We start from the raw sequence: 25429 nt of genomic DNA on the forward strand, positions 1-25429 counted from the left end.
CACACACACACACACACACACACACACACACACACACACACACACACACACACACACACACACACACACACACACACACACACACACACACACAGAAAATTCACGTATGTAATCTGTATTTCATTATAGATCGTTTGTAATTAAAATTAAAACACGTTACAATTAAAACGCGTTTCCACGAAAAACGCTGGGACTCTTACAGCCTCCTGACGCACACACACACACACACACACACTCTCTCTCTCTCTCTCTCTCTCTTTCTCTTTTCATTTCTTTTATGCCACCATCTCATTAAATGTAACCCGTCATGGTCCATTTATTTAGGATCGCTGTAGATCCTTCCCGAATGCGAAATAGACGTGTGTGTGTGTGTTCCGGTAAGACTGCGTCTGACCATTTCTGACTTCCTCCTCGCTAAACAAAGCCAAGGTTAACCTCTTCCGACGTAGCACAGAGATGCGTGAAAACGAGACTGGAATGAGGTTACTGGGTTAAATGCGGACACTTTCCCTTCTCGCTCATTTAGCCGTAAAAACTGACTGAGAGTGGTAGTGTGCCGACGAAAGTCCTGTCATGTGTTCGTTAACGTGAGTTCGCTGTGCTCAGAAGACAGCCAGGTGAGTGAGTTGATATCCGGTTGCTAGTTTAAAACACGGAAAATATTTTTTTTTCTTTTTCTTTTACACAATTTATTCCTCATTAATGAGCGTAGACTCTTCTCTACATTTCTTCTGTTGGATTAGAGTGGTGTTAATCTCTGCAAGTCCTTTCTATATTCTCTACCTATATTGTTTACTACTATTTATTTTAGCAGCCTTTTACTGACAGTTACATTGACCTATAATGACCTCATTGGAACCGGTTCATACATATATGCTATGCGAGTTTTATTTGGATTTTGTTATTTATGTGATAGATGATTTAATTGTATTTATTTTTCTCTCTACTTCACATTTAGTAGAAACATTTCTGTTGCAATATGATTTATGTGGTTAACTGCTTCTTGCATTTCTTGTTGTGTATACTTTCGTTACTAGGTTACTTGTTAATAATAAATAATGAAATTGGCGACACTTTGTGGTATACGCGAGGAAAGAATTTTACAAGATAAAAAATTACCTGGTTTACAAATATTAAATGATAGTATGAATCAGTACAAAACCAAACGTCTCCTGACAAATGTATGCAACTTGTTATTATTATTATTATTATTATTATTATTATTATTATTATTATTATTATTATTATATTCAATTAACAGACTTCACTTTCACTTTAGATGACATCGTAAAATGGGAGATGTCCCTAAAAGTGCAGTTTTCTAGAGTTGAGATGGTGATATATCTGGTTGGCTCAACTTTTCCCAGATGTTTTATAAATGTTGTTGGTGTTGCTCTAGCATTTCTATGACAATTGGGACTGTTGTTTTCTTGCTCCAAAGTCGTTGGATTTCAATCTTCAGATATCACTATACTTGATTAGTTTTTCATGCACTTTTTCTTCTACTCTACTATCCCCTGGTATTGCCACATCAATAAACCGCACATCTTGTTGTTCATCTACAATGATATCTGGCATATTATGCTCAAGATGTCTATCTGTTTGAATTTTAAAGTCCAATAATATCTTCGCATTTTCATTTTCAATTACTTTTTCAACTATGTGTTCCCAAAGAGTTTTGCAAGTTAGGAAACCAAATTTCCTGCACAAGCGTCGGTGGGCAGTTTTTGCTACCTGATCATGCCTTTGTTTATAGTTCGTATCATACAAATTGTATGGGAGATCTTGCTGCAAGAACTAATTAGATGGTCCACTGTCTCTTCTTTATCTCTACACAGTCAGCACTTGCTATCGTTACGGATCTTTTAAATCATGGCTTTTATTGCATTTGTTCGTTAGTGTTTGTTCTTGAGCAGCAAGTATCAGACTTTCGGTCTCTTTATTGTGTTATCCATTGCCAAGTTAAGCTACTCTCAACCTTCCCTTCAATATCTTTCAAATATTGACTATGATGCTTTATTTTTCCAAACTTCCTTTTTTTTTGCCATTTCTTTCTCCTTGTAGGGCTTTCGAACTACTACATTCACTACTTTTTCTTTGTAATCTTCAGTTAACATCTTTTCTTTGCTTTCCTTGATGTAATCATCCAACGCTCGCTTTTCTTCTTCTACTGTTTGCTTCTTTTTCAAAAGACCATGTCTTCCACTTTTCCTAACGATCGACATCACTACGTGAGTGCAAAGGCACGATTCACTGTCATTAATTTTCGTGTTTTACGATCAACTTCATCCAAATTCGGCTTGTGTCCAGTCAATTATTCCTAATGCGTATCTGAAATAATAGTTTTTTTTTTTTAAGGAATTCATTATTAAAAGATGAAGTTCTCAAGAATATGACTGTATAGAAGGAAAGTTATGCTAATTATAATTAGACAATAACAATAACAATAACTTTATGATTTTATTATTTATCATAGATGTTCGGGATGTTGTTTCTGTAGGAAATTATATCGTTTTTCAAAGATAATAAAAAAACATTACCAATGTCACTTTTAGATACCAGCATTTTCTCACTGCTTGGAAGACAGCCACCATCATGCCACTGAAGAAGCCAGGAAATAAAAAAACCCTCAACTCCCTGAAAACTACAGACCTATCAGCCTGTAGTCCAGTCTCGGAAAGGTGAGAGAGAAAGTGATCCTCATAAGGCTTCAAGCAGAAATGGATAAGTTAGGAATTTTGCCCAATGAGCAGTTTGGCTTCCGCAAAGCCCATAGCACAGTTCATCAAGTACACCGGCTAGTGGAGATCATTACAAAAGGCTATAAGTGGAAATTCCATACAGCTGCCATCTTCATCGATGCTGAGAAGGCGTTTGACAAAGTATGGCAACAAGGCCTTCTTTACAAACTCATAAAATTTAACTCGCCAATCAAGTTAATAAAAATACTCCACTCATACCTGAAAGACAGATATATGCAGGTCAGGGTCTGCGAAACGATTTCGTCCAGATGCAGGGTCTTGGAAGGCGTACCTCAGAGCTCTATTCTGTCCTCCCCCCTCCTGTTTTCAATCTACGTAGCAGACATCCCTCTGAACCCGAGAACAATTTTCACTGCATTAATGGCAAGATCTCTGAGCCCAAATGTGGCAACTAGAAGACTTCAAACCAGTATACATATATTAGAGAGGTGGCTGGCAGACGGGAGGATCCAAGTAAACCCCCAGAAGAGCTCAACCATACTGTTTTCTAGAAAGAAAATCCATAGTATGGAGGACATTCATCTTTTGGGAGTTAAGATTCCATGACATTCGAGGCAATGTGTTTTATATGATTGCTGAATAGGAGTTTTCTATCAAGAATCACTCCAAGATATAAGACACATTACCTCGAAGGCATCCAAAGTAATTGTGCAGCTCTACCCTGTGATTAACAGAAAAAGCAAATTGGATATATAGACAAAGTTAATAATTTACAAGATAAGACCGGGTATCACTTACGCATCCCCAGCATGGAGCTACACCGCGAATAAAAATATTAATAAACAACAGAGATTACAAAACAAGTGCCTGAGGATGATTCTAGATGCCCCTTGGTTTATTAGAAACTCCCAGATCCATAGAGTAGTCAACGTTCCTTACATCTCTTCCCTTCTCCTATATCTAGCTGAGAAGTTCTTTACCAAGACAAGTACCCATCCAAACCCGTTGACCAAGGAAGCTTCGGAATATAATGAATCGGAAAGCTACATACATAAAAGGCCTAAATCAATCTTACGTCCAGCTGAATACAACTAATTTCACTGCTCTCAATGGGCGAGCATATAGCTCACAAACACTCCATTCAGACAAAGGGGAATATGAAAAACAATTTTGCTTCACACATCTAGCCAGAAATGTGATGTTGGCAGTCTTCAAACAGTTTACTATAACGTTAAAAATCACATAAAGTTGTTCTTGTATTTACTATAATAGAAATATTAACAAAAATCACAAGAGTGGTATTAACGTTCCTATGAAAAACGAAAAAAACCTTTCTACATGTGGGAAGGGGGTTTGATCTAAATATTGCATATGCTATGGAAAATAACATCATTAAGTAAACTTTCTGTTATATTTATTCAGTTTTGCGATTCTCCGTAGTATCTTTTTTTCTCTCTAAAAGTCCATGCAAAGAATATTTGTACACTATTTGTTTTCGCTGTGTAATATGTTTTTTTCTCGTTTCAATCAATCGTTAACTCATCCTCTCTGTGAAATGTTTTCATTTCTGTTTTATCGTCTGTTCACCTCATGTAGTGTATGCGTGTGTGTTTTCCCAGGTCGTCTTTTGCAATAGATCTCGTCTGATAACAGAACATTGGCTAAACTCAAATCCATTTGTATGAGTACTACTATTCGTTCGTACTATCTCCGTTCGATGCAACACAAGAACTAAACCCGCTCTGTTCCGCACGTAAGTACCTAATTTTCAGAACTTCACAAGCGATGTAACTGAGGACTTCGTATATTAGGCTCAGTTCACTGACCCTTTTTCTCAATATTCACTTCTTTTTCTTTCATAGCTTTGCTATCTACGAATTGCCTCTACTTTAACGTAAATAAAGCTATTATGAGGTTGTGTAGTCTACATACTTCTAGCCTTTATATGCATTTTTTAGTCCTGGAAGGTTATTTCTTTCTTTTAAATCCAGATCTGGTCGTACTTGCGTGCAGAAGCAAAATAATTTTTCATAGTTGTTAATTACTAAAAAAAAAAAGGAAATATTAAGAGTAAAAATTGACTTTTTAGCCTTGTTGAAGTCGCCTTAAGGCTCCGTGACATAGGAAATACGATTGCATCTCTATACGAGGTCTGATCAAAAATATCAGGGCCATTTCTATTTCTCGGGAAATTCATGCAAATGTAAGTAGCCTTGAATTACCTCCTTCGATGTACTATCTTTTGATCGAATTCTTCAATCCTTACATTGTTTAATGCCTGTTGATAGAAATATGTTCAATTGAATGTCAGTCGCAAGTCCTGAAAATGTGAATCTTTGAAATGTAAATATTCACATAAATGGCTTTTAGCGACTGAACGCTGCTTCTCCTGTTGTTCATATTTCATACATTTAAGTAGTCATACTACCAAGTTTATAGGACTTGAAACACATTTGATCTAACCATCTATTTAACAATAATACGCTGGAAAACAGGTTTGTATTTTAGATTTTAAAAAACAGATTGAGCTGTCACTCTCTTTACCGGTAGATGGCGTCAGAAGGTGTTATTAAATTCCCCATGTTGATATGGTTAACAGTTCCGTGAAATAAAATAAAAATAAATAAATAAATAATAATAATAATAATAAAATTTCTGTATAATTTTTGATCAGCTCTCGTATCTATGGAAACAAGTTATCTATAGTCCTGCATTATATTAGATTACGGTGATTTTAAAGCTATAAAAATGCACCTATCTCCGTGGGTTGGATGTTGCTGGTTTTCAGAAAAGATTGCGAATACTCGAATATCAAATGCCTTTAAAATTATTTGGCTTTCTTATAATAACGGATGCCTATTAACATTTAGCATTTGCGTTGACATTCAGCAGAAGAATACAAATTGGTTCTATATTTTTGCATTAAACTTATACACCTACCGAGAGTTCATTTACGAAGAATATAGCTTTCTGACATGGGACTGTTCTCTGCTGGTATTTTCTTCATCAAGACAATTAATCATCCGAACACGCTGATCAAGCAAGCTTCAGACTACAATGAAGCAGGTTTCTGCAAATATATACAAAAGACCCAAGTCCATTCTATGCTCAGCTGAACAGACAATCTCACTGCCCTTTCAGGGCGAGCTTAAAGCTCAATAATTCCCCACTCACAGAACTTTCCTTCTCAGACAAAGGGGGATATGAAAAGCATTTATGCTTCACCCATCAAGCCAGTATCGTTCTGCTCTGGTATTCAAAAGAGGGTGTTAGCCTTCCTAAGTTTCTGCACAGTTTCTAATGAGAATCTAAAATAATGACAGATATCTTATATTCTCTTTTAATTACCATCGTACCATATTGAAGCATTCTAGGTTTTATATTTTTGTACAATTTATTTTTATCGAATGGCTTTTTATATACTTGTAAGTCAAAATAACAATAAGTTGAATTACAATTCAACTATGTCTGAAGACTGGTAATTCAGAATTATATTATGTAAATTATGTTGAACTATATTATGAGTTATTTCAAAAATTATAATTTAATTATTAAATAACATAAATACTTTATAAATACATAAATATATTGAGAATTTTTTATTTTTTTTAAATTATGAGCTGCAAATCTTTAAAGAATTTAAAAACACCCTTTTATTATTATTATAAATACAAATGATCAACTGACCAAGGAGCCACACCTCTAACGCTAACATTATCAAGATTCAGCGTGTGCAGAACAAGTGCTTGAGAATGATTCTGAACGCCCCGTGGTATGTTAGAAACAGCCAGCTCCATAGAGACACAAATATTCCATATATTCTCTCTTATCTACAATCCTTAGCTTCCAAGTTTTTTCTAAAGACGTCCACACACCCCAATGATTTGATTCAACAAGCTGCAGCATATGAGCCAACGGACATATTCAAATATAGAAGACCAAAAACTATATTAGCCTCCTATAACGATGCATAATCTCCATGCCCATTCAGGGCGAGCAAACTGCTCGTAAATTTTACCCTCACTGTAACCACGACAGATAGCGGGGAATATGAAAAGCATCTTGCTTCACCCTTAAAGACATAAATGTCAATTGTCAATTGATTTTAATACGTGCTATAGATGATTTTAATCTTTAGTTATTTTGCCATCGTATTTGGGATATCAAATAAAATTTAAAAAATTTAATAAACGAATTAAACAAAAACTTCTACTCGTTCAGCTTGTTAAAAAATGACAATACATACCACAGAACCGCAATATAGTACAAACGTGCAACAACTAAACTTTTTTTTTTTTTCCGAATCAAGCTGACGTTGCGCTGGGCTCTCGTACTGGCTTCTAGTGATAAATTAATATAATATGACTGTGCGCTAACCATGGATAAGAATGAAGCGCCAACCATAGAATAACGGAGAGATTGATAATAGCAGTTGATTTATTAACATTGTGCTTTAAAAATAAGATTTTTTAAATATAATCGATTAAAATACACGCCGTTTGAGATTATATAATTTGTAAACCGTGGTTACAAATACATATATAGATACATAATTGATAAAATATTCGAAAATGCTGCACCGAATACCTCAAAAGGCCCCAGATTCCAAATCCCTGCTGTAGTTTGTACTTATATTATCATGGACAGGCTAAGAATTTTTTTGCCAATTTTTATTATTAGAATTATTTTTGTATAATTTCTATTTTATATATGAACCAAACTTTTTCTCTCAAATTCTGGCATAATATTTAATTAAAACCTCTTAAAACCGTCAATAAACAGAAATGTGTTTTCACACCTGACAATGAAATTTATCTACTATCTAAATATAATTACAAACATTAATCGACCGTGAGATGCGGTGATTAATGATTAATATCCTTGGAGGGTAATGGATGGTGTTACACTTTGATATCTTAGGAATATAGTATTCTCAGCTATCATGGTGTAACATGAAGAATAAATATCATAAATTAAAACCCCTGCAAAAAAAATGAATTATTTAATGGAAAATTTCTTGCAGTCAGTAAAATGTATAAAACGTAAGGGTTGTTGTTAAAGTAGCTGATAAAGGAAGGAATGTATTAATATTGTATTATGACTTAAAATAAGGAATTCTAACTAAATAAGTAGCTAACAAAGGAAAGTATAGATTAATATTGTAATACGATTAAAAATGAGAGAGTTAAGTAAATAAGTAGAAATGGATGAGTCATAAAATACGTTATGTGAGAGATTAAGTTATTAAGTAGAATTCATAGAAAAGGTTTGAAAGGGGATTAAGTCAGGCTAGCACAAGAAAAGCAAAGCTATCGCTTAGGGCCGATCCCTGGGACTGAAACATTGATAACGCTTGCCGATCAAATGACGTTTGGCTGGAAAACGCCACCCTAATTGGTCGATGATTAAAAAACAAGTAGAAGGAGAAGAAAGGAAGTAAGAAAAGGTGCCGTTAGGGTAGCAGCTATAAAAGAGTTGGTAACCCCCCAGGGACATTTTTTGGATAGTCGCTTTTGGCCTTGGAGTTTGGTTCTGGTTCCAGTGGAGTTCATGGGGTTTTCCTGAGTGGCGACAGGGGTGATATCTCCTCGTCACAACACGGAAACGAAAGTGAACGGGATTTCGATTCCCGTTTTCCCGAGTAGGAAGCAAAGGAAAAATTGCCATAGAGTCCTAGAAAAGGAGGGATCTTCTTCGTTTCGACGTCAGTGATAACTATGCAAAGCAGAAAGCTGTAAAGAGATCGTTGTCCTCGTTGCTGATAGTAGAGCAAATATATGTGTGTTAAAGTATTCCAGAGTTACGAGAAGTTATATCAGAGGTTCGTTTGGAAAAGAATAAAGGCCCATACGAAGAGCTCAAGAAAGGTACTGTAAATCATAACCTATGTTAGCTAGAAATTTGTCTGTGAAAGTATCGTGATTCCAATACAGAACTGTTGAAGTTATACTAGGACTTTAGTATATGATAGAATGTGTTATGTGTAGATTGACTAGTGTTAAAGATTTGTGAATGATTAAGAGTCCTAAGGTAAATTTGCATGTCTATTATATTGCACAAGATATTTAAATGACATAATGGTGTGTTAGTGCAAATAACGGTATAACGGAATAGTGTGAATTAAGTAATTACGTATCCTAAGAATTGAATGCCTAATGTAATGTATAAAATAATTGAAATGTCACAAGTATGTGTAAGCAGTGTTAATCTACTTCAGTATGAATAATCAGATAGTATGAATTGATCTAATTTGTTCACATCAGGTGAATTTATGAATTAATGTGTATGGCGGCATAATCACAAATAGCCATATTGCTTGTAATAATTTAATGTTAGTCTATAAGTATTTTAGTTTATTATTTGAATTGTACCATGTTTAGAAACTTAATAAACCTGTTGTTCAATGATAAAAGAGTTGTCTGATGTTGCTAATCCAATGCACCGCTTAAAATCATCGTACTTAATCAAGCGGGAAATTTAATGTTGAGGAAAGAGATTAAGAGTCACGACAGCAATACTATTTAAATACTAAGAGATATATTCGAGATTGACTTTCTCCCTATTTATGACAACATAAATGGTGCAGTTGATAACCACTTGAAAATATTGTACTTAGTCACGCGGAAAATTTAAGTTGAGAATCGAGTTAAGTGTCACGACTGCAATAGTTACACTTTCAGATATATTTGAGTTCTTTCTCCTTGTTTATGTATGTAATATCCTAAACTAAATATCCCAAAAGGCACAGTATAAATACAAATATTAGGGGTACTACGGGGAGCAATAACTTAGATATTGGTATACGTTTTGGTAAAATCTCGGGCATAGAAGTTAAAAGAATATAGATAAAATGAATTTGTAAGATTAGAGTAGAAATCGTAAACTGGGATACAACAATGGCAATGCTGTAGCCAATGAAGTTCTAACTGAGGCTCGGCTATTGCTGTTACCCTCCTGATCAGAGCTTTAATAGCTCAATAACACCTTATCCCTACAGTGTCCTTTACAGATAACGGGGAATATGAAAAGCATTCTTGCTTCGCCCCTTTAAGCCAGTCCTTATGAGGACTAAGGCTGCGGTAGTTAAACCATATGATTTAAAATAGCAACTGATACAAATTTTATGTTGCATGACTAGTATTTTTTTTTCTCTTTAAGTTATTTTTGCTTGAATTAAATGCTTGTTCATTAAAGTCCAAAAGCAGCAATAAAGATTTCTTTCTTCATCCACATCATTTCTGATGATTGCAATAGAGTAGATTGTAATCGTGCGTTTTCTCTCACTCTTCTAAATGCCCTTCTCTAATATGTTGCCGACAATTTATTATGTTTTATATAATTGTTATAAATAATTTATATACGTAGCTCATTATGATTAGCAATCTATAATTTGCACATTCCTCAATATAGTTTTTTTAATGATAATTATTTTCCTTTTCTAGTCATCAGGGATTTAATCGCAGTAAAAATTAAAAAGTCGTTCATTTTATGATTGCTGAATGAGCCGCTAGTTTAAAAAAACCTCTAACTTTAATAATTTAATCAGTAAAAAAACCTACATCTGTGCTGTTTACGTACTGCACGCACGCGCGCACACACACACACACACATACACACATGAGGTTAAACATGACCATGTACCTAGTATTGGGCCCTTTATCAATACCAACGTTATCGTCCCAATAGGATCGATAACATTGGTATCGATCGGAAAACTTGAATATGCTCTTCGAACTATGTTTGCACAATCCCAGCCTTTTGACATTCATCGGATAAAGTTGTTACCATTTAGAGCAGTACAAGGTCCGAAACAGTTCCCAGGCAAGACTTAGTGGTCAAGTTATGTTCAACGGGAGATGAGAGGATCCAGTGATATCCATGAGACCAATCCCCATACAATATACTGTCACCACGGGCCAGTTTCTGAGTAACCGTGCAGCCTGAATGGTCATCATGTTCCAGCTCATGAGTGTATATATGTTACTGTAAAAGCCCAAAAAGTGGTAAATCCTTGATTTCACTGGAAAATCCTAGCATTTATCATAGTGAGGTGGTAAAAGTCCGAAAAAGGCTAAACGCTTCCATTTTGGGCTTTCACCAAACCATTTTGGTAAATGCCAGCCATTTACCAGCTTTCTTTAGTTGGTGCACAAGGATTCCAAAAATGCAACTGTTCCAAGAAATGTACCACGAAGATGTGTTTCTGCAAATCAGCCAATTTACTTTGTAACTCCAAATGTCACAACAGCCAACCTTGCTGTAACAAATAAGTTTAATTATGATTTATTATTATTATTATTCGTGACACCTCCAAGGAGTCCGAAGACTCATACTGTACAACACTCCGTCTCCACTACTACACAAAACCTCTACTACCAACGCCATCTACTGGTCACAACTACCACCACAGCTAGTATTTTTTGTCTGTAAATTGCGTGTGTTCTGAAGGGCCGATTTGTTTGTATGCGGGATGAAAAACTCGAGTTTCCGAGAGAAAAAACCCTGCTACCCCCCGCACGAGATCGGCCAACTCACCTTCAATTGAAAAAGTCCATATAAAGATTCCCCCCGTAATGACGAGAATCGAACTTAGGTATTTTCTAATCTAAGGGCGCAACGTACTGTCGTTCTTCCAATTGCGCTAGGGAAGCGCTGATTTGATAATGTTGGAAGGATATCGTGATTAATAAGTTACTTTTATTTCATGAACATTTTCTTATAGTACATTAATTAATAATAATAAAATAAAATAATAAAGCAGTTATGGTTAATGTTATTTTGGACATTATGTTTCAAATTTAAATTGACAAAGGCAAATTATTATAATGTAAACAAAATGGGCTTTTACCAATTGGTGTTGGTAAATGCTGGCATTTAATAAAAATAGCCTCTTGGCTCTTTATCAGAGTATAACAAGGCTAACCTGACTTCATCACCCTTCTAACGTAGTAATAAAAGGGATTGAAAAAAAAATTGAATTTATACTTTAGAATCTAGAATAAGTTTTCTGAATTAACCACGCTAGTCTGATTCTCGGATATAAATGCACAATAGGTTTACGCCTTTCGTGGGTGGAATTCACGTTAACAAAACAAATAAAAATATTTCGATAAAAGTTAACTGTAACACAGCGAAATTTCTAGAGTAAGCCAATTACTATATTGCTTAGTGAGAGAATTCAATATTTAATTTTTATGTTATAATTTATATTTATAAATTAAATTCAAAAAATTAATGATTTGATTTACAACTACATAACAAAAATAGTTACAAATAAAATCTTAGAATATATTTTGAAATTTTTGGAAATTAAATTATAAAAATTAAAGAATTAAAATACACCTTTTTATTATTAACATATAAGTATTACATCAAGTTAAGAAGGAGAAGATTCTAAATGCAATTACAACATCCGTAATTACTTTCAAATAGATGATGTAGTGTTATTATTATAGTATCATAATTCATTTATAAGCCTACGAAACAATAATGTTTTAAACGTTCAGTGACAAGTTTAAAATAAAATATCATTTGCCAAATAATGAATGAACAAGAAACTAAAGTAAAGCATGGTGAAATTAAAACAAAACAATTCACAACTTTTGTCGTGGGTGCGACTGACATGAAAAAATAATTGAACCATTTTACAATAAAATATGAGTTATAATAGTGCCGTACAACAACGATGGCAAGTTCATCCCTAATTTCAGATATCCTTTCATATGGAAGAGTATTATTCTGAACAATCACAACCATAGCGACAACCAGATTTTGCAGCTCTTTTTAGGATTATTCAAAATGCAAGGCCTGTTTTTATTTAATTTATTTTTTTGTGATAACCTGTGACGATTCTGTAACAGTTACAAAACGAACTCCATCATATGAGCTTCTTAATTTTTGAAAACATGGACTGTTTTGTATTTAAAGTAATTAGAATATTTGTCTTCAAACATAAAGATTTATAAATTAACTATTGGAAAAATATCATCTTATGAGTTTACTACTAAAATTGCTAATAATTTTCTTTGTAAAACTCAAACACCAGTAATTATCATAGATAAACTTCATTAATGTAATCTTGTTGTCGTTGTGATCGAATAGATAGAAATAGACAGAAACAAATTATCTGGGTGTAATTCTCGACAAAAAGCTATCTTTTAATCAGCACACCAAATTTGCGTGCCCAAAGGCATCTAAAGCCATAGCTCACATCTATCCGTTAATTAATAGAAATAGTAAGCTCAGCAACAGAATCAAATTGCAACTATACCAGATGACGATTCCTCCTATAATCACCTATGCCTCTCCAGCCCGGAGCCACACTTCTAGTACTAATATTATCAAGATACAAAGAATGCAGAACAAGTGCTTGAGAATGATTCTGAACGCTCCGTGGTATGTTAAAAACAATCAACTTCATAGAGATACAAATATTCCCTATATTTTCTCTTTTCTGCAATCCTTAGCATCCAAATTTTTCCTAAAGACGTCCACACACCCGAACGATTTGGTTCAGCAAGCTGCAGCATACGAGGCAACGGACATATTCAAATATAGAAGACCAAAAGCTATATTAGCATCCCATAGCGATGCATAATCCCATGCCCATTCAGGGCGAGCAAACTGCTCATAAATTTTACCCTCACTGTAACCACAACAGATAGCGGGAAATATGAAAAGCATCTTGCTTCACCCATAAAGACATAAATGTCAATTGTGATGAGACGTATTCCTCTAGACTCTGCTAGTTGAATTTTATATAAGGTTTTTCGGGAAGCTCACATTGCACTGGAACTAACACAGTTCGAGACCTACTATCTCCCCCCTCTGTATGAAATACGCAGAGGTCTGAAGGCCGGCAGGCCCCACCCGTAATGAGGGCCAGTGGTGAATGAATGGTATTTTAGGGAGGTAGGTCTCTGCACTGTGTCCAAGTAAGTTCCCGAAACTCCTTTTTCCTTGTTTTTAGGATAGTCACCTATGATAAACTAACTTTTTGTTGGTAGACGCTTACTGTAAGCTGTCTACAGGATTAGCTAGTGGTCTCTCAAAGTCTACAGGATTACTCGCAAACTCCTCGGGAAACCCGAGCAACTGCTATTTTCTCTTAGGCCAAATTATGGATTCTCCATATGATGAGCTAGACTTCAAGCAGCTATTGGCAATCTTCAAACATGTAGGAGGCCTGCTGCAAAGGAAATGACCAGGAATGGTAGCAGTCCACCAAATAGAAGAGGTTGAATCAGAGGACTACCAATCCCCTGACCCTCTTCCTAACACCCCACAAGATTCCAGCAAAGAAAATACCACATCAGCTGATAATCACAGACTACAGGATAATGATGACTTTCAAGTAGTCAGTAGAAAGAAGCGAAAGAAGGAGTCTCTTGCTGCAGAACCTGAAATACTGCCTCAGACCTCAGAGAGAGAAGCCCCAATGGACACTACAGCACAAACCGAAAGAGTAGCGGAGACGGATACAGTAACACAGTCTAAAGAGAGAATTCCACCAGTGATCTTACGATCCAAATAAAAATGGTCATTAATCACTGAGTTGATTAAAAACAACAATATCAAATTCAATTCAGCAAAGAACGCCGATGAAGGAGTCCGGATTCAGCCTGAAGGTGCATCGGACTACCGTCTGCTCACCAGACATTTAGATGGATTGAAAGTCCCATATCACGCTTGTCAGCTTAAAAGCGAAACAAACCTCAAAGTGGTCATCAGAGGTTTAGTAGAAACCATACCATCTGAAGAAATAGTCACTGATCTCAAATCGCAAGGATTAGCACCAATAAAAATATCACGCATGTACAGAGCGGATAAGCGGCCCATGCCTCTGGTCTTGGTGGAGATTAGTAAAGACCAACGAGAGATTTATGACCTTAAGACTGTCTGTAACTTGGTTATCAGGACTGAAACCCCCCCCCCCCCAGAAGGAAGACATCCGCCGGACAATGCCATCGCTGTCAAAAGTATGGTCATGCGCAGAAGCTTTGTAGGGCGGAATACAAATGTGTAAAGTGCGGAAATAATCATCCCTCGCATACATGTGCAAGTCAAGAACCATTCCTGCTAAGTGTGTCAACTGTGGCGGCCCACATCCAGCTAACTACAAGGGCTGTTCACTCCACCCATCTAACCTGACAAGGACTAGGGAGGCAGTAGCTCCGTCCACTCAGAAGCGAGTCACACAACCTGAATCGGAAATAAAAGTGCAGGCTATTACACCTGAAAAATCGTATGCCTCTGTAGTTTCCTCACGCAACAAATCGGCAGAAACCATACCAAGCAGCCAAAACTCTGCTGTGATGCTTGCTGCCACTTTGGGAGAAATGCTATCAGCTTTTAGCAAATCAAATCCAAACCAGGCTGACACAAACAGATTTCTTAAAAATATCCAAGTCATATTCTCGTTGATTAATGGTTAATCCGGCCATCACAATAAATTCCATATAGGTCGCATTCTGGAATGCTGATGGACTCAGTAACAACATTCTAGAACTCCAAGAATTTGCTGCTTACTACAAAATTGATATCCTGTTAGTTAATGAAACCCATCTGCGGCCCTGTGATAATCCCAAACTGAGAATTACTCTTTAATTAGAAATGATAGACCTAATGCCAAAGGTGGAGGTACTGCAATCTTTATCAAGAAAAACATCCGTTACAATGAAATAAAAAAAAGATTCCTACAACTAATCTGGAAACAACTGGCATAGAAATTTACACCACTAATGCAGGCATTTTAAAAATATATTCCGTTTATAACCCTCCATGCAGAACTCTGCTATCCTCTGATCTTTCTCAGCGGCTTGACACTACAGAAGCAACAATAGTAGCAGGAGCTCAAAGCATCCCTTATGGAATAGCAGGTGTGCCAATTACAACCGAAAAATCCTTCACAATTTTGCTAAGCTGAGAAATATTATCATCGCAGGTCCGATTGAACCAACACACTATGGAACACACGGCAGGCCCGATGTATTAGATACAGCCATATTCAAAAACACATCTCATCAATTCCAGCTGCAAGTAGTTAACGACCTCAGTTCGGACCAGAACCCAGTACTTCTAAAACTGGGAGAGGATCCGAAACTTATTCCCAGTCAGTCATTTACTAATTTCACAAAATTCAAGGCTACAATCAACACTATCATGGATTCAGTGCCGAATATCTCCTCCCGTGAAGAAACTGACGCTGCAGTCAACAACCTGGAAAGCAAAATTCAAACTGGCTTAACCGCAGCCACTTCTATTTCCACTCCAGCTCAAGTAAACCTACTTCCAGAAGAAATCCTTGCTCTAATCAGAAACAAAAATAAAATCAGACGTCGTTTTCATAACACACTATCTCCTCAAGACCGCCAAGAGCTGAACAGAGCACCAAACTTACTTCGCTATGCACTAAAAGATCACAGAAATCAACAATGGGAAAGAAAACTTTGTTCCCTGAAAACTGAAGATAATTCCTTATGGAAATTGGCAAAAACTCTCCATACAGACCGTTTCAATATCCAGTCCATTCAATGGAGAAAGAGGTATAGTTTATAGGGACGATGAAAAGGCAGAAACCCTCGCTGAAGCCCTTCAACTTTAGTGCAGTCCTAATTATGCGCATCCAGATTTGGTCTTCATAGAGAAAATTCACCGTCGAGTCCGTACTGCGCTCTGGCAGCCTAGCAGCAGTGAAAATATCTGTCCCACCTTGCCTAAAGAGGTCCACTCAGTCATTAGGAAGCTTAATAACAAAAAGGCCCCTGGCCCAGATGAAATTAACAACAAAACAATCAAGGTCCTTCCGCACAAAGCTGTCATGCATTTGGTAGTAATTATAAATGCAATACTCAGACTAAATTATTTTCCAACCCGATGGAAACAAGCAGACATAATCCTCATCCATAATCCGGGAAAACCGCTTCAGTTACCGTAAAGTTACAGACCCATCAGTCTCCTTTCATGCTTGGTAAAAATTGCAGAAAAAATCATCCTCAATCGACTTCAAGATGTGGAACAAAAACAACACAATACCGAAAGAGCAGGTTGGGTTTCGAACCGGGCACAGTACTACAACAAGTTCACAGACAGGTCGAATTCATCACTACTGGATTCAATTGGCGACAACATACAGGAGCTGTTTTTCTGGATGTAGCAAAAGCCTTTGATAAGGTTTGGCACAAAGGCCTCATCTACAAATTATTTATGGCCAACGTTCCGCTATATCTTACCAAACTTATCGACTCTTTTCTAAAAAAACTGGAAATTTCAGGTCAAGTTGAGAGGACTCAAATCCTCTTTGAAAAGAATCACTGCAGGTGTTCCTCAAGGCTCGCTACTCTCTCCGCTAGGCTTTTTAACATCTTCGTTGCTGACGTCCCTAACACGACATCAACCACCACAGCTTGCTATGCGGATGACATAGCAATTTTGAGTAGATCTCTCAGGCCGAACTTAGCTACGCAGCGCTTACAAACCGCAGCAACAAACCTAGAAAAAAAAATGGCTCAGGAAATGGAGAATAGCTGTGAATGCCGACAAAAGTAATGCCATTCTCTTCACAAGACGGAAGGCATGCCACTACGGAGAAGTCATACTTTTCAACACAGCTATTCTTTAGAAATCCAGCACCAAATATTTAGGTATTCAACTGGACAACCACCTCAACTTCTTTAACTCTCACATCGACTATGCCTGCAGCAAGGAAAACTCCGCAATTATGCAACTTTACTCTCTTCTCAACCGAAGAAGCCCTGTCAACACTGAAAACAAACTACGAATCTATAAAGCAATCATTAGACCCACATTGACCTATGGATCACCGACTTGGGGTCACCCAACTCCCCTGGCAACATCAAAAAGCTACAGGTCATCCAGAACAAATGTCTCCGTATGATATTCAATGCTCCTTGGTTTGTCAGAATACTCTCCTCCACCGAGACGCTGACATTTCTGATATTCGCATGTTTCTCCGTGATACTGCCATTACACATTTCACCAAAGGAGCTAGTCATCCCAATCAACTCATTCGAGAGTCATCTAAGTACGATGAAAACGATAGGTGGAAACACGAGCGTCCGAAAGCGGCTCTGCTCATCGGTACAGACGCTCCCACACTACCCTAAAATGGGTGAGCCAGGTGCTCGATAAATTCTCTTTAATTTAAGCCATTTTTCGTAGAGATGAAGGGATTACAATCCAAGGGATTGAGATCCATCCAGCTACAAAGGTTAAAGGTTAAAGGAGATTTTTAAATTGTAGTCTTCCTTACGTTATTCTTATTAAACTATGCTTTCGGTTCCTTAAGTTATTTAAAATGTATTAAACTACATTAGTTATAATAGTTGTATATAATTGTTATTAGTTAAAATTTTAAAAATAACTAATAAGTAAATGATAAAGAAAATATGAACATTTAAACAATGAAATTAAAAGCGGATTATTTATTTAATTTTTATATTTGCATAAAGTATTAAGTAACATTTGATACTTTAATCTTATGATTGCGTTTTTTTTCCAATACCTAATTAAATAATAAGAAGCTTTTGGTTCTATTGCCTCGACGTATAACCACTGGGCTTTGTTTCTGGCGAATAAAATTTCACGTGTATTGGAAGGGGCGCCGATATTGGTTTCTGAAAGTAGATTTTCAAGGGGTATATAAAAAAAAAAAAAGCGTTCACTAAAGATAATTAAAGTCATTATTTTTGTCTGTTTTGTCACAGATAAAATTCGAACAAATACTTTCTAAATTACGCAGATTTCACTCCACCTCTTAGGATGCTCGAGTCGATAAACTAGCAAGTTATAATTTATAATTTGCAAGGCCATTTTTTTTGTTTTTTTTTTTTAAATGAAACTCTAAATTTTGAAATAGTAAGTTTATAGTTTACACTGAGTGCTTGTTTTATAAATTTCTTCACCTCTATATAAACAGTATAAACAACCTGTAACCCCCCTCCCAAGATTTATATAGCGTACGCTACCACAAAGCGAGTCACCAAGGTAACTGATAACCTCCGGTACAATGACCTCTGTCGCTAAACAGCTGAAGCAACACGAGTTCGAGTTCAGTGGCATCGTAGAAATTGTTTGTTTGCTATCAATAATATGCGTCTATATATATATGCTTGTGTGTGTGTGTGTGTGTGTGTGTGTGTGTGTGTGTGTGTGTGTGTGTGTGTGTGTGTGTGTGTGTGTGTGTGTGTGTACGCGCGCGTGCGCACACACACACACACCCCTTACTGACAAAAGCTATATCTCTACTTTTCTTCAGGACCATGGGATTACTTAGAATTCCATACATTCATCTCTCTCTCTCTCTCTCTCTCTCTCTCTCTCTCTCTCTCTCTCTCTCTCTCTCTTGTTTATTAGGACTATTTCTTCGGGAACTTGTTCTGAACATGGTCCCTGATATCTCTTCAGTAGTCTTTTGATAATGGGTGGAAATTCATTTCATGATTCGGTGAGTGTACCTATTATCTCTGCACTTGATCGATGATGAAAACCACATTAAAATGTAAATTTAGGAAGGAAGAAGACAAATTTAAGATTTTACCTACTTGTGAAAGGCTCAGTTCGCAGTATACCAACAGAAATTAAAAAAAAAAAACAATAAAAGAATTTTTACTGGATTTTTTTATTGTTTTTAAATTAGTTAAGTGTGAAACGTAAGTTTATTCACGTCTGAGTGTTAACATATCTCTTATTCTTAGTGATTTCTTGATACATTGCAACAAGTTTGCATTGTATTATTTAAGTCAATATAATTGTGCTGTGTACGGTTTCATCTGTTTTCATATCACAGCAAAAATCACAACATAGTCCTTCCATTCGGATTAATATCCTGTAAGAGTTTAAGTTTATTGTGACGGAGAAAGAAATTTTAAAAATCTTCCTAAATTGTTAATTGGCAAATACAATTCACGGCTAGTTTGATGCATTGGTTTCCGAGAAATGTAGAAATAACTCAAATTTAGAAAGAAATGTTTCCCTTAGATTGCAAAAACTTGGGTTAGAATCCCATCTACACTAAGAACCTTTATACGAACTTTTGAACTGTAGGTTAATTAGCTAATCTCAACCCGAGATGACAGGATTTATCCTCCCGGATACTGAAGTGTTTCATTTTGCAAAAAAGGCAAACCTGTTTTGAAGAACACACGCATTTACCATATCTATGACTTCATAGTTTGGTTACTTCGGCAATAATAATTCAAAACAATCGAACTCTCTTGTTGCAGATGCATACAACGTTTACAACTTACCACCCTAAAACTGAATTCGCATAAGGAAGAAGTATTTATTATAGAAAATATTTACGTATGTGCTGTAACTCTTAAAATAAGATTCAAACATTTCCCATATATTCGATATTAAAGAATCACATTTATTGTGACTTGCCTTTTAACAAGTGCGCTTACCTACCTAATAGCGAGCAACAGAACTTCATTCATCCTTTAGAAATGGACTCTATGCAATGCCGGAAGTGTTCCATAGAGAGTCCTACACCCCACAGTTATCTTCGATCGGACTGCAACAGATCCCTGTTGCGAAGCGCTCGTTCCATTCATCCTCCCAGATGTTCGCTTGGGTTGCGATGTGCTAATTGAGCAGGTCATTGGAGTATGATAGTCACTTCACCCTCTTGGAACTATTCCAGAAAAGACCCGTTCGTTGTTCATTATGCTTTTGAAGTAAGTGGTAAAGAATCACATGGTGTTGGACACAATGTTTTGGTAGGCTGAGACACTTAGATGGCGCTGTACCACCATCGAGAGCCTATGTATAAAGAAAAGCACTCCCCACAACACAAGCGTGCGGTCAATAGTAATGGGGTAATTATGCTGTTCGATACGTGTTAGGAAAATAGTTCATATGCTGTACCGTTATTTTGCAATATAGATTGAGTGTCACTATCTACGATGTTTCATTTTTTTTTTTTTTTACAACCGATTATCCGGGACTGCTTATGCTTCTTATACCTGTTGAAAGCCATATTTAATAGTTATTTATACATAATCCAAGAACTCACAATTTTTGGAGAAGATATAATATCATGAATTATTATAACATCGGCTGGCTATACAAGGAAATTACTGCGAATGAAGTTCTGGAAATAAAAATGTGTGAATAACACTACTTTACCTATATTTTGCATAACAGAAGGGAGGGATTTGATGACTTGCAGGAAAAACGTGATGTGGAAGCACATGACTGGCTTTATATAGAAAAGTGCCTGAATCAAAACAGTCTACGATCCTGCAGTTTAAAAAAGTCAACTACCAGCATTCATGACATGCCCATTTCTGACTAAAATAATTGATTTCAGAAATTTCGATTGTTATTTATTTTCTTCATTTTTTAAAGGTAAGTTACGTTATATTTATACATATTTAGTTAATTGGAACAAAAATAAAAAAGGATATTCTTTGATAATCAACCATTGTTAAGAAGCCTGTCAGTATGGATCTGAGAAAAAAAAAAGTTGATATACTGAATAACTTTCAAAAAAGTTATTCAGTATATCAACTTTTTTTTTTAAAAAGCGAATGCGTTTTCGTTTTGTCGGTTGGTGTTTTTATTTGCAACCAGGTAAGAAGCAATATCCCGTGAGACTACGAAAACTTCACACTTATAGATCAGATTCCTGCTTACTGCTTACGTCAGATTTAAAAACAGTCTTCGTTGACTAAAATACTACAGTAGTTTATCTGAGAACCGTAGGTCATTGCTTCGATTGTTTTTATCTTTGTTGCCGTTGATGGTAGTCGTGTGTAGTAGGAGAGACAGTGTGATATGTGTAGCGGAGTGGAGCAGAGCGCCCTCCTGCGATGAGTCCTTGGACTCCATGAAGATGTCAAGTACTGTAATAATAATAATAATTTATCCATCTGTATTTATTGCGTATATAAATTTGAATTCTTAGGATGCGTAGAAATACAGTGTGTAGAATTGCGTAATTTTTGTTGTTGTTGTCAAACGTTTTACCATGTTCTACTAATAATGTTCGTTATTTATTAAATAATTTTTCAAAATTTATTTGTTATTTAAAATCATAAAAAATATTATATTATTATTTATTAAAAAATAAATATTTTAAACAAAAACTAGAACACCCAAATTTAAATAGAATGTTATGTCATGAAATTAAAAGAGCAAATGACTTTCATAACGCATGACATCGGGAAAGTAATTTATTTGTATAAGTGATTTTGGGATTATGAGAAATGGCTCGTAAGTGGTATGCATTTTGATCGTCGATTTTTACTGTAGTGTTTGCGAAATATTAGCTGTTTTACAGTTAAGTTGCTTACTTAAATTATGGATAATTAGCTGTTTTACAGTTAAGTTGCTTACTTAAATTATGGATAATCTTGATACTGATGACTAAATCCAAAAGTTGGATGAAAACCTAGCATTTGAGCTACATAAAACACCATTAAAGAAATTTGAATTCGAGTGGCCAGGCTACTTAAACTTTGACTCAGTCACAACTAGTGATCTAAAAGGAGATGATACAAGAGCAGAGGAGGAAAAGATAACTTGGTGGGTTTCCCCACCTAAAGAATTTCAAGAAGTACATGCGCGTATAAAACGCAGACCTGAAGAGGAATGCAGAATGGATGATGACACCCCTCCTAATACTGGTCCTTCTACTTCTGGTAAAGAGAAAGTGCCTCCAGTCATCTTACGAGGAAAAAACAAATGGATAACACTCATTTCACTCACGAGTGATCAAGATATTGTCTACTCATGGGCTAAAAATACGGACGAGGGCATAAAGATCCGGCCCACCGCAGTGAGAGATCACTCAACCAGAGTAATGGACGACCTAAACATGCAATATCTTCATTTTTGATGACTTGACAGTGATTATTACTGCTTCGCTCGCTACCATGCTTCAAGATTTCAGTAAATCAAACCCCTCACTAACCCTCTAGAAAACGATTCCTTCAAGAAACTCACTCTATTCTAACAGCACTCACTTAATTAGAAATAAATTTCTTCCAAACTCCCTTTAAATTACCTTTTGGAATGCCAACGGCCTAACCAACAGGACTGTGGAACTTCGAGAATTTTCACTAACATACAATCCAGATATTATACTAATAAACGAAACCCATTTAAGATCTGCAGATAATCCGAAATTGAGAGGATGCCTGCTCTACAGAAATGGCAGACTGGATTACAGAGGCGGTGGTACTGCCATTTTTATTTAAAACACAATTCAATAACCAACCCACCAACCACAAATTTAGAGATTACAGGCATTTAAGTCTACACCAAGACAGCTGTAAGCTCAAAATCTATGCTGCTTACAGCTCGCCAACAAAACTTTACTGTCTGCTGATTTAGACGCCATTCTAGGCATCGGGGAGTCCATCATCATTACTGGGGATCCGAATTCCAAGCATCCAACTTGGAACAGTAACACAATCAATAAAAACGGTCCCATACTTTACAACTATATAGGGTCGAACTACGTTGTAGTGGCTGGTCCTACTGAGCCTACTCATCAAAGTCTTCTTGGCAGATCAGCTGTCTTAGATATTGTTATCCTACAGAATGTCAAATACAATGTTCAATCTCTGAATGAGCTGTCCTGAGATCGCAATCATACCTTACCTTACTTAAATTAGGTAGTCAAGAACAACTTTCTCTCCCTCATTCCTTCATAGTATGGGAAAGGTTATCAAAAGTATTTCCCGAATACATTGGTCCTGTACTCAACATAAAATCTAAGGAAGAGATTGATAAGAAAATCTCACTAATCAAATCAACAACACCCTTGTAGCAGTCACCAAAACTACAACTATCTATAAGCCTAGCTCAGAATATATTATGAACAAAATTAGACAGAAAAATAAAGCAAGAAAAAGATATCATGACACACGTGCTCCACAAGATAAAAAAACTCCTAAACAAATTGAATAGTTTAGTCAGAGAAGCTCTCAAAAATCACAGAAACCAGCAGTGGGAAAATAGATTATCATCTCTTAACCCTGTAGATCATTCCATCTGGAAATTCTTAATCTCAGAAACAAACACAAATCTCTCCCCTCCCCTGCTATCGGATCAGTGTTTAGCACACACTGATGCTAAAAAAAAGCAGAAGGTATGGTAAGTAACCTGGAAAAACTGTGCAGGACTGCACAAACATCAATCATGTTTATTAGGTGCATCGTCTTGCACCAAATAAACAATCATGTTTATTAGGTTTTAGTGTGCATAGACGCACACTAAAACAACCTGGGAATAATTCAAATATGATTGTTTCTACTTCACAAGCAGAAATAATTAACATCATCAAGTATCTCAACCACGGAAAAAAAAATCTGGAGATTTTTTTTATTATCAAATTACAACCTCACTGCTAACATATCAATAAATATATGTTTAATCAAATCCTTCATTACCAACAGAAAAATGCAGGTCAAAATAAATGGAACAAGCTCTACCCCACGTCAAATTTTGGCTGGAGTTCCGCAAGGATCCTGAACACGTTTTTGTTTGCAATATAAATGACAAATATCACACAGAACCCCATTCTATCATGGCTTTATATGAAGATGACACGATGGTATTCGCTAGATCACCGTCCTCGCCTTGTAACCAAAAAACTTCAAGATAGCATTTTAATGCTAGAAAATATGGTTCTCAGACTGGACACTGAAGTAAGCCCTCAAAACAGCGTAGCCATGCTCTTCACCAGAAGACTAGCATCTCCCAAAAGGGGACATTTTTCTATTTGGTCAAATTCCATGGCAAATAGAAATCAAATATCTCGGGTTACTGCTAGACAAAAGATTGTGCTTCAGTAACCATATCAGGCACATCGTGTGAAAGTAACCAAAGCTATCGCTGAACTCTATCCCTTGATTAATCGACACAGCAAATTAAACACAAGGAACAAACTATTAATCTACCAGATGGTGATTCGTCCTATAATTAACTGTGCCTCTCCAGCTTGGAGTCACACCTCCAAAATCAACATACTAAGATTACAACGAGCGCAAATAAGTGCTTGTGGATGATACCAGATGCTCCCTGGTTCATAGAAACGAACAGATTCACCGTGATACCAATATTCCATATATCTCCTCAGTAAAGTTCTTTTCAAAAGCAACTACGCACCCTAATAAGCTAATAGAACAAGCTGCAGACTACAGCGATTAGCCATTTCCTATGACATCTCTTAATCCCTAAGCCTCCCACAGGGCGAGCTAAATACTCATAAATTTTTCCTATCAATGTTTTCTTTGTGTCAGACAACGGGGAGTATAAAAAGCGTTAAAGTTTAATCCTTTGCAACAGTACCGTTATGCGTTAGTGCAATGTACGTAACAAGTCATTAGAAAAAGAATATTAATAATAGATAACCAATTTTGGTATAGAAAAATCGGAATTTAAATAGTAAAACAGTTAAATTTTTGTGGAGTTAGTCACTCAATGAAAAAAGTGAAATTTAAAAAAAAAAAAATTCAAGAAAATATATTTGAAAATAATTAAATGGCGACTGTAACTAGGCACCTGTTCAAGAAATTAGACCGTCGTGTAACCTATTTCCGAGGCGATTTTCATAAAACTGCAGAGAGGTAAAACTCAAGCAGGTTTGCTAATGGCGTAGTATGATGCATGCTGTGCGTCATAGAAAAAAAAAAGAAAGAAAGAGAGGAATAAGGATGAATCATCGCCACTATCAGCCGATTTTTTACCACGCGTTG

At 36.1% G+C, this 25429-nt stretch overlaps 1 protein-coding gene across 1 annotated transcript in view; it reads left to right on the top strand.

The window, feature by feature from the left end:
• The first annotated feature begins 551 nt into the window (after nucleotides 1–551).
• LOC150096171 (sodium-dependent transporter bedraggled-like) overlaps nucleotides 552–25429 on the top strand; it is a 98031-nt gene continuing 73153 nt past the window's right edge. Inside the window, exon 1 of the mRNA XM_090409285.1 lies at nucleotides 552–617. The gene's annotated coding sequence lies outside the window, so the exon portion shown is untranslated. The remainder of the gene's footprint in view (nucleotides 618–25429) is intronic.

The sequence above is a fragment of the Typopeltis vanoorti genome, chromosome 19 (genome assembly GCF_054136105.1).
Source record: "Typopeltis vanoorti isolate ZY-2024b chromosome 19, IOZ_Tvanoo_1.0, whole genome shotgun sequence".
Taxonomy (NCBI): Eukaryota; Metazoa; Arthropoda; class Arachnida; order Uropygi; family Thelyphonidae; genus Typopeltis; species Typopeltis vanoorti.